Source organism: Mastomys coucha, unplaced genomic scaffold, assembly GCF_008632895.1.
Source record: "Mastomys coucha isolate ucsf_1 unplaced genomic scaffold, UCSF_Mcou_1 pScaffold1, whole genome shotgun sequence".
Taxonomy (NCBI): Eukaryota; Metazoa; Chordata; class Mammalia; order Rodentia; family Muridae; genus Mastomys; species Mastomys coucha.
The window spans coordinates 9606347-9615383 of NW_022196891.1; positions in this window are offsets into that span (position 1 = coordinate 9606347).

Sequence of the window (9037 nt, forward strand, 5' to 3'; positions counted from 1 at the left end):
TGAGAGGCTCTGACAGTACCTGACTAATACAGATGTAGAGGCTCACAGCCATCTATTGAACTGAGTACCTGGTCCCCAGTAAAGGAGTTAGAGAAAGGACCCATGGAACTGAGGAGTTTGCAGCCCCTTAGGATGAACAACAATATGAACTAACTAGCACCCTCAGAGCTCCCAGGGTCTCAACCACCAACCAAGGACTGCACACGGTAGGTCTGATTGTTCTGGCAGCATGTGTATAGTAGAGGATTGCAAATTCGATCATCAATAGGAGGAGAGGACCTCGGCCCTGTGAAGGTTCTGTGCCCCAGTGTAGGGGAATGCCAGGGCCAAGAAGTAGGAGAGGGTTGGGTGGCAGGCAAGTTTGCCCTATAGACAAGCGTGAATAAAAATGTAATATAAAAAATATCTCAAGAACAGAAATCACATAACAATCTCAACAGATTCAGAAACACCTTGACAACATTAAATAAAGTCTCTTTATAAAAGACCTAAGAAATGAAGAGTACAAGGAATATATATCAATAAACTCAAAATTATAGCCAAATTTATATGATGTAGGGGAAGGCTCAAAGCACTGACACCACAATTTTGACAAAGAGACAATTGTATAATGATACCATAAAATCACAAAATTACATTTTAAGAACTGATACATTATATTTACAAAGTAATATGGTATAGTATATTTGTTCCTAAGTTTCAGAACATGTAGATCTAAGTTGTGTTAAACTATTTTTTCATATTCTTATTTCAGTCCTCAGACAGGCTATAAAATATGTGCATGTGGAATTTTTAAAATATTTTATTTATTTACATGTTTACATACACACATGTGCATATGCCACAGTGTATAATCTAGAAGTCAGAGAAAATATTTTTCTTTTTAATTTCTTTTCTTTTTTAAAATTCCTACATGATTTTTAAAAGTTTTTTGCATCCTTATTGTAGTTTTTTTCTCATTCCTCTCCTCGCAGTCCCTCCCTAGCACCTCTATTTCCTCATCCACTATCCATTATCCACTATTCCTTTTCTCTTCAGAAATGGCAGTTTTTCCAGGGATATCAACCAGGCTCAGCATATCAAGTTGCAGTAAGACTAGGCACCTCCTCTCCCATAAGGCCAGATGAGGCAGATTAGCAACTTAAAATGATCCCAAAGACAGGCCACAAAGTCAGAGACAGCCTTTGCTTCTACTTTTATGAGTACCACAAGAAGATCAAGGTATACAACTGTAACCTATGTACAGAGGGCCTAGGTCAGTTCTATCCAGTCTCCTTGGTTTACTGTTCACTTTCTGTGGACCCCTATGGGCTCAAGTTAATTGAAAGAATAACTTTCTTCACAAGCTGATTCTCTCCTTTTTCAATAGGTCTAAGAAAGGAACACAGGCATGTGCAGATTGCCAGGAATATGCAGACCATACTGTAAACTTTTAAACGCATCTCCCCGGCCTAGATGTTGAACTTTGCATGCCTAAACAGGGACTCATACTCAGTGGTCATTCCTTATCAGAATTAGACACTGAACATGGAGAGGGACTAAATTGCCACAGGAATTATGCAGGACTCATTTTTTACTACAAAATCCTTAAGTTTTCAAATGAGACAATAACATTTATAACATGTTATCAGTTTAATTACATGTAGAAATTGATCCACTCAACATTTAATTTTCCTAACATAATCTCTTGTATCATTTTTATTCCTGTAGGAAAAGAAATAGAAAACAATTTAAGAATATAATATCCATATCAATACCTTTATTTAAATCTATATCTATGTCTATGTCTATATCTCTATCTATCTATCCAAGTTTATCAATCATTTAATACAGAGGAAAGCCAAAAAAGAAGTTGCTAACAGCCTGTCTCTAATAAACTTATTTTCATGTATATTTATTTAATTTCTATGATTTGGTTTTACTAGGTACCCAAGCTAATCCAGTGTGGAGCACTTACAATGCTCCAGGCTCAAGGTCCTGAAGAACTGGTATAAGAAGCATTGTTATGCTATACTTTAATACCTTTATTTACTACAGAAGAATGAAATTCAAAATCTCTAAGACAATCAATTCCAATTAATATTTGGCACTTAATTGAAGAACTGTGAGTACAAAGTGAAGAAGGCAATGAGAGATAAGAAAAAGAAAAATATATTATCTCTTGGCAGCTATGTTTCATAAACTATGAAGTAGGAAACAGTCTCCAATTTCAAAGTTATTAGGAAAAACCCCAATGACGGGAAGTTCTACTAAGAAAAGGGTCAGAGCAAAAGATAGGCACAAAATGGGGACAAATTAACGTGTATTTGGATTTCATGTATCTATATGGGGGATAGGATGTTTCTCTAGTGAATGGTTATTGCAATATTTTATGGAAAATTCAAACAAATCAAATGTCCCTAAAGTAGGGATCAGAATAGCAGCATTAACAGTGGTCCAGGAAGCTATCCTAGGGGACAGAAGTATTGGAGCCACAAATTCATAGCAACAGATCTGAACAAATGTTCATGGTAAGAAATATGAAATGTCTCTTTTCATATATATTTTTTTTTTCTCTCTGAGTATTCTTCAGCTTTCACTGGGATTAACTGTGAATTTTACATGGGAACAGAGCCAATCTGGAAAAAAAAACAATTAAATAAAAGTGAAACTGATTCTGTTCTTAGATATTTTTTCCATTTTTCAGTTCCTTTCACAAACTTCTCATGTCATAGAATGCTTGTAATACTGTGTGGTGTTTTTCTTTGCCCGGCTCTGAGAAGGGAAATTAAATAAGTTGTTATTAGTCATTGAGATTTAATTGAAGACACCCACAAAATTATTCCTCAACTGACTTTTCTTCCTATTGTCTTTAGCTTTCATGAGAAGGCATCCCACGTGCATTCATAAGAGAATAAAACACATACCTGAGCTCCTAGTGAATCTGTCAGAATTATAGAGGAACTTGCTGATCTTTGTCTTCATTTGACCACTTGCTCCCTGCACTGAGAGCTTGCCTTAGACTCCAGCCCTGGCTCACTGAAGACTCCCCATTGGGTACTAAGTCAATTGAACATTTTGTGTAAATATGGTGCATTCATCCAATCAATTAATATATCTGCTGACCATTGACAAATTAGTCTTTATATTTATAATCTGACACAGCATTTAATTTTCCATTTTGTAAAAATCTGTGACATCTGAATATGGAAGGGGATTTTCAAGCAACTGACATTTTTTCAATGTGTGTGGATCACAAGAAGTTAAAGTTAAGATATGTCTGTCTCCTTCACATATTGACCAGATGCCACCTAAAAAGACTTCTAAAACACAATTATTCTTTTATCAAGGTAAATTTCTAATTTTCTATTATTTTCTAAGTTACACCAATTGATACCAAGACTACTTACAAGCATTCAGTTCCTCCTCCATATGCTTACATGCATTGTATCGAATTATAATATAATGACATATGTGTTGTGATTAACCTGTTTCTGTGATGAAGCCTAGATGGATTAAAAGAGATGACTCAAATGCATACAAGCAGTGAGCAGCAGGGAGTGACTGGTGTTGACTTTATGGCTCAGTCTTCCCTGTTCTACCCAGGTCTAAGTATGCTTGAAACTCTACATGCGATTAGAGTCTGATTCCATCATGTTATGTTGTGGGAAATATCTATACTTATTAACAAGTACTACTTAAATAGTGAATCAATCACACAAATGGTGTGGATAACCACTACACTCATCTTTAAATTTATCTTGGATTTAGCACTTTTTACTTAACAGGTGAACACTCTCAGTTAAAATTACTGCAATTTATTATGACAAGTCTATCATATCCATTTATTGGTATGTTAAGCGAAGGCCTAAGATCTCAAAAGCTACAGGCTTCTAACCAAGTTTACAATACAAAAATAAATAATACTTAAATAAATAAACAACAACAAAACTACCTCCTCCGTGGTACAACCAATAAAGCTAAGCAGAAAGTTGTTGGTTAACCTTAAAACAACCATGTCACTACTGTACTAGTCACATCACTGTTGCCACCATGCCTTACCTTTTTTCACATTATTTCTGAGGCTCAAATTCAAGTCCTTGTTCTTGTGCAGCAAGCATTTTATTGACAGTCACTTCTTCAGCTCTCTCTATCTCTCTGTCTCTCTGTCTTTCTGTCTCTCTGTCTCTGTCTCTGTCTCTCTCTCTTTGTGTGTGTGTGTGTGTATTTGTGTGTGTGTACTTGGATGTTGTTGTTCAGTTATGCCTTTATCAAAGAGAAAGTAAATCAAACATGGAAAAAGAGAGAAAAAGGTGATTTAATAGGAGAAGAGAGAAAGAGTAATAAAACCAAATAATAAAAAGAAATTAAGTAGATGGGAATAGTGAAAATAGACACACCATGACATTCAAATAAATAAAACAACACATTGATTTCAGACTCATAAGATCATTTAAGGTTTCTTATCTACACTTTCTCTATGTGTTGATGATTATTTTCTAAGAGTTAGCTAAGCAATAAATTTGATTCAAGACAGGAAAGTTAATAGTGATTTTTGTCTAGCCAATTGCCAACTTATGTTTTATTGGGCCTGTTAATTTGAAGTTCTCAGTGTAATCATTAAAGCAATTATTATTTATAGATTACCATCTATGCTGAAAAAGAAGCCCCCAGAGGCCTTTGCTGAACATTTGATAATTCCCTTAGAGAAGACAGAAGAACCAGATCACTGGGGCTGTAGACCCAGCTTATGGGGAGCAGCCAAGAAAACCTTGTTTGATATCCCAACAGCCATGGAAAATCCAGTGCAGAAATACCTACCTGTAACCTCAACATTGAGGTAGCAGACATGTGAGCACCTAGGAGTTTATTGGACAGTCAGCCTAGCCTGGTCAAAAGCTCCAGGGTAATGAGAGACTCTGCCTCAAAATAATAAGAAAAGAAATATCAAGGAAGACAGTAGATGTTGGCCTTTAGTCCCTACATGTATATTAACACATGTACATATACCTCCACAAACATACACAATACACTCATACATAAATACGTGAATTCAAACTATGCATACAGAGAAGCAAAGCAGTTATGCACCCGTAGAAGATTCTACTTTTTCAGATATAGAAAAACATGATTGTGTAACCACTGTATAGCCTATATTCCATTGACAATCCTTTGAAGACTGTGTAGCATCTAAAAAGTCAATGTTACTATGTAACAGAAGACAGAGAGCATTATTGCTTTCTAGGTGTTTATTGTAATGGGATAAACTATGAAGAATACTTAACATTTTTCTGTACAATTCCATCGCATTTTCATTGTGGGTTACAGAGAAATAATCCTGCACACTTTTACAGCTCTACTGCCTTGCAAGAGGAGCCAGGGGAAAATCATTTTAAGGGGTAATAGTTTTGCAGTCAATATTGAGAGAACAACTATCCGTGCACTTCACCCTGCTTACCAGTCTTCAGTAATGGCATTTACATTTTATTGGCTTATTCTTCATCTAACCTAGCTCCCTGACCCACAGAAAGCAATCTTCAATTCTCTTGTGTTTCTCAGCACTGAGCAATTATTCAGTTCTACCATGGACCTCTATTAAGCTTTCACTCTGAAAACTGCTGTTTATGTGAAGTATGGTATTTCCAGAGAAGGAAGAGAATAATTTACTTCACAAAGCTTGAACAATACTTGGGAAGGTGAGAGCCTTGTAATGATTAAATACCAATACTGTCAACTTGGCAGGATTTAGAATCTCCATGGAAACATCACTAGATGGTATTAAATGAACTGAGGTGGGGAGACCTACTCTGACAATGGGCAGTATTATGGGCTTGGTTCAGCTGCATAAAAAGAAAAATGTTGGCTGATCACAAACCTCCATTTCTCTACATTTCACGACTAGACTGTGGATGCAATGTGACCAGCTGACACACTCCTGACATCATGAATTCCCCACCATGACAGACTGGACACTTGAATTATGGGCCAAAATACATCAGTCCTTCCTGCATTGCCCTTGTCAGACACTTGGTTGCAGTATTTAAAGAAGCAACTAAATGGAACCACTGCGTGCAAAGGTACTAGAAGTATAATAGGTTCTCTACCTCCCCTGTCTTTTCTGATTAATGCTTATATTTTTATGAAAATATTGCAATATGACGCAAACACGAGCATCATCTCTTATTAGAGGAAAATGGAAGATTGACAGCCAAGGTAATACATTCTCAAAGAAGACAGATGGTAAGCTAAGAACTAAGCCTCTTGCTGAACTTAGAGTAGATATCTAGTGAAAACAAGAAATTCTCTTGTCTCTGTCTACTCAGCACTTCTAATATAAGCATATGCACCATGCCAGCTTTATATATACATGTGAGGCACACAAACTCAGACACCATGCTTATGTAGCAAGCACTTTATCAATTAATCCAGACTCTAGCCATGTAAATATAGAATTTTGTTGTATTTAAGTTTTATTTGCCTTATCTCAGGGTCCACAACATTTTGTGTTCTAAATATACTTTATTTTACATATTCTGCCTTTTTTAAGAATATGAACAAAACCCTGCAAGAATAAGTAAAATCAATTAAATAAAGTTAATACATTATGCAAATAATTATACATTCTGTATAATTTTAAAAGGCAGAGCAAATGTAAGAGTTAGACATTTTAGAGAGTTTATGTACCAAAATCTTCATTTAAGATGAAAACCTGGATATTTAAAAAGAAGACCCAGGAATGTAGGAACAACATTGGATGAAAATATTCTACAATCCCTACCTTATGTTTTGATTTATGCCTCATAGTATCTAGAGCTCATGGATTCATCTAGACATGTCGTCTGTATTATCAATGTCAGATATCTCCTGTCTCTGTTTCCTGTGCATTGCAATTTCAGATGTATGCCACTATGTCCAGCTTTTTATAGGATCTCTGGGGAAATCAAACTCAGAGCCTAATATTTGCATAGCAAGTACTTTATACTCTGAGCCAGTTTCCTAGACCTCTTCTACATTTTAATGAAAATTTCCTAGTTCTTTATCTAAATGTTCTTTCCCTAAAAAACACTATCTTGATTATATTTAGATATCTCTGGTGCTCTCTAGACAGCTAGTCTAGCTTCAGTGAAAGGCTGAGCTTCCAAATGTATGCCTATCTTCTTTGAGAATTTATTACCATAGATATCAATCTGCCTTTTGCCTATAATAAGAGATTGCTAGCTAAATAGATCACTAAGTAGTTAACAATCTTACGTAACCATCAGTACATATCACTGTAGATAGAATAAAACTATTACTCAGCAGCTCATTTTCTCTAAGGAAAGGAATCAGCTGCTTCTATGAAATGACACTTCCATTGTAATTTCTCTTAGTGCTCCTCCATCAGGCTCATTGATGATTTGTCAATTCAGACTCCTCACTGGGATGCTCTAATGATACCAAAATGATACAGCTTATTCATTTCAACAATGGGTATTTACAAAACTTTCAGTGTTTTGACAGGCTCACCCTAGCTTTTGAGAAATCAAAAATCACTTAATGAGAAAAGAGATGTGAAAATAGCTAAGTAATTTGATTGTGATATTTTAATTTCTTTAACTCAGTAATGATTTACTGAACCACCACCACCTGCTGCTTAATATGAAGCTAGATCATGAAAAAAAGCAGGTACAACTCCTGGCTCACTGATGGAGGCAAAGGATAATAAAACCCCCAAGAAATGGGTACAAAATTGTCTTCTGGACAAGACACAGGAGAAAGATAGGTTGGGAGTGTCATGATAGTAAACTACACACAGAATGGAGTAAAGCCCAGAAAAGTTAGACTGGAGAGATGGCTCAGTTGATAAGTGATTTTCATACAAGCATGAGAGCATTGATCCAATTACTCAGCACCCAGATGAAACATCTGGCAACATATCAAAGTTGTAATGCCATTACTGGCAAGGCAGAAACAGAAGGAGCCTTGAGTATGGATGGCCAGTCTACCCAATATGGTAAGCTAAGGTTCAGTTAAGGATGTTGTCTCAAAAAGGAAGGTGGAGAGTAACTGAGAAATGCAGCTGCTATTGATCTTCTACCTATACATCCCTACAATATGACCACTAAAGTTAAAGAAAAAGTTCATTTAGAAAAGAGTATATGAGTTAGTGGAGTTGGAGTTACATTCTAGAGTGCTATAATACAGGCTCGTAATTTAAAGCTAGTATGAATACTGTCACAAATAGACTGATTTTGGGGAAATCCAGAACACAAGAGGAAGAAATTCAATAAAGAATGTCTATGTGAAATTTTACATATCACACATGCCCAGTATTAATTACCTAGAGGAAAAGCCAGGCATGAATCTAATTTGATAGGTTATACCACACATAGGTTCTAATATAAAGTCATAACTTCCAACTACCTTTACCTTCTATTAAGTTAGTAAAATATATATTAGGTTCTTCTAGTCATTTTCTACAAAAACAAATTGTGTATCTTGTAAAATCTCAATATAAGAACTTCTATACTTTGGAAATAATACTGGGATAATTTTTTTAGAAACAACATACTATCAATCATTTGCCCCCTGAAAATGTACAGGGTCACTCTCTTGAGTACAAGAAATCTAAATGGAATTAATATGCTTTTTGTATTTGTTTGTGCTTGTATGTATGTATGCATATTCATGTGCATGAGAGTGGACACAGGCATGGCACCATTTGTGCATGGAGGTCAGAGAACAACGAGGGTGTAAGTTGCTGTTTTTCCACCTTGCTTCTTTTTTGCTTTTGTGTGTAATAGGCTAAATGGTCTGTGAGATTCTGGGGTTGTCTTGTCTCTATCTTGCTTGTCTCCATTATGGGTCCTAGGATAACAGAGTCATGCTGCCACCCTCATTGTTTATGTAGAGACGGAAGATTCAAACTTAGTTCCTTAAAGATGCTCAGCAAACACTTTGCTCAGTACTTGATCTCTTGGTTTAATGTAACTTTCACATTAATATTTACAATTTATTTGAATTATGAGTATGTATGAGTATCTGTACATGGGCTTGGATATGTGAGCTCAGTGCCTGT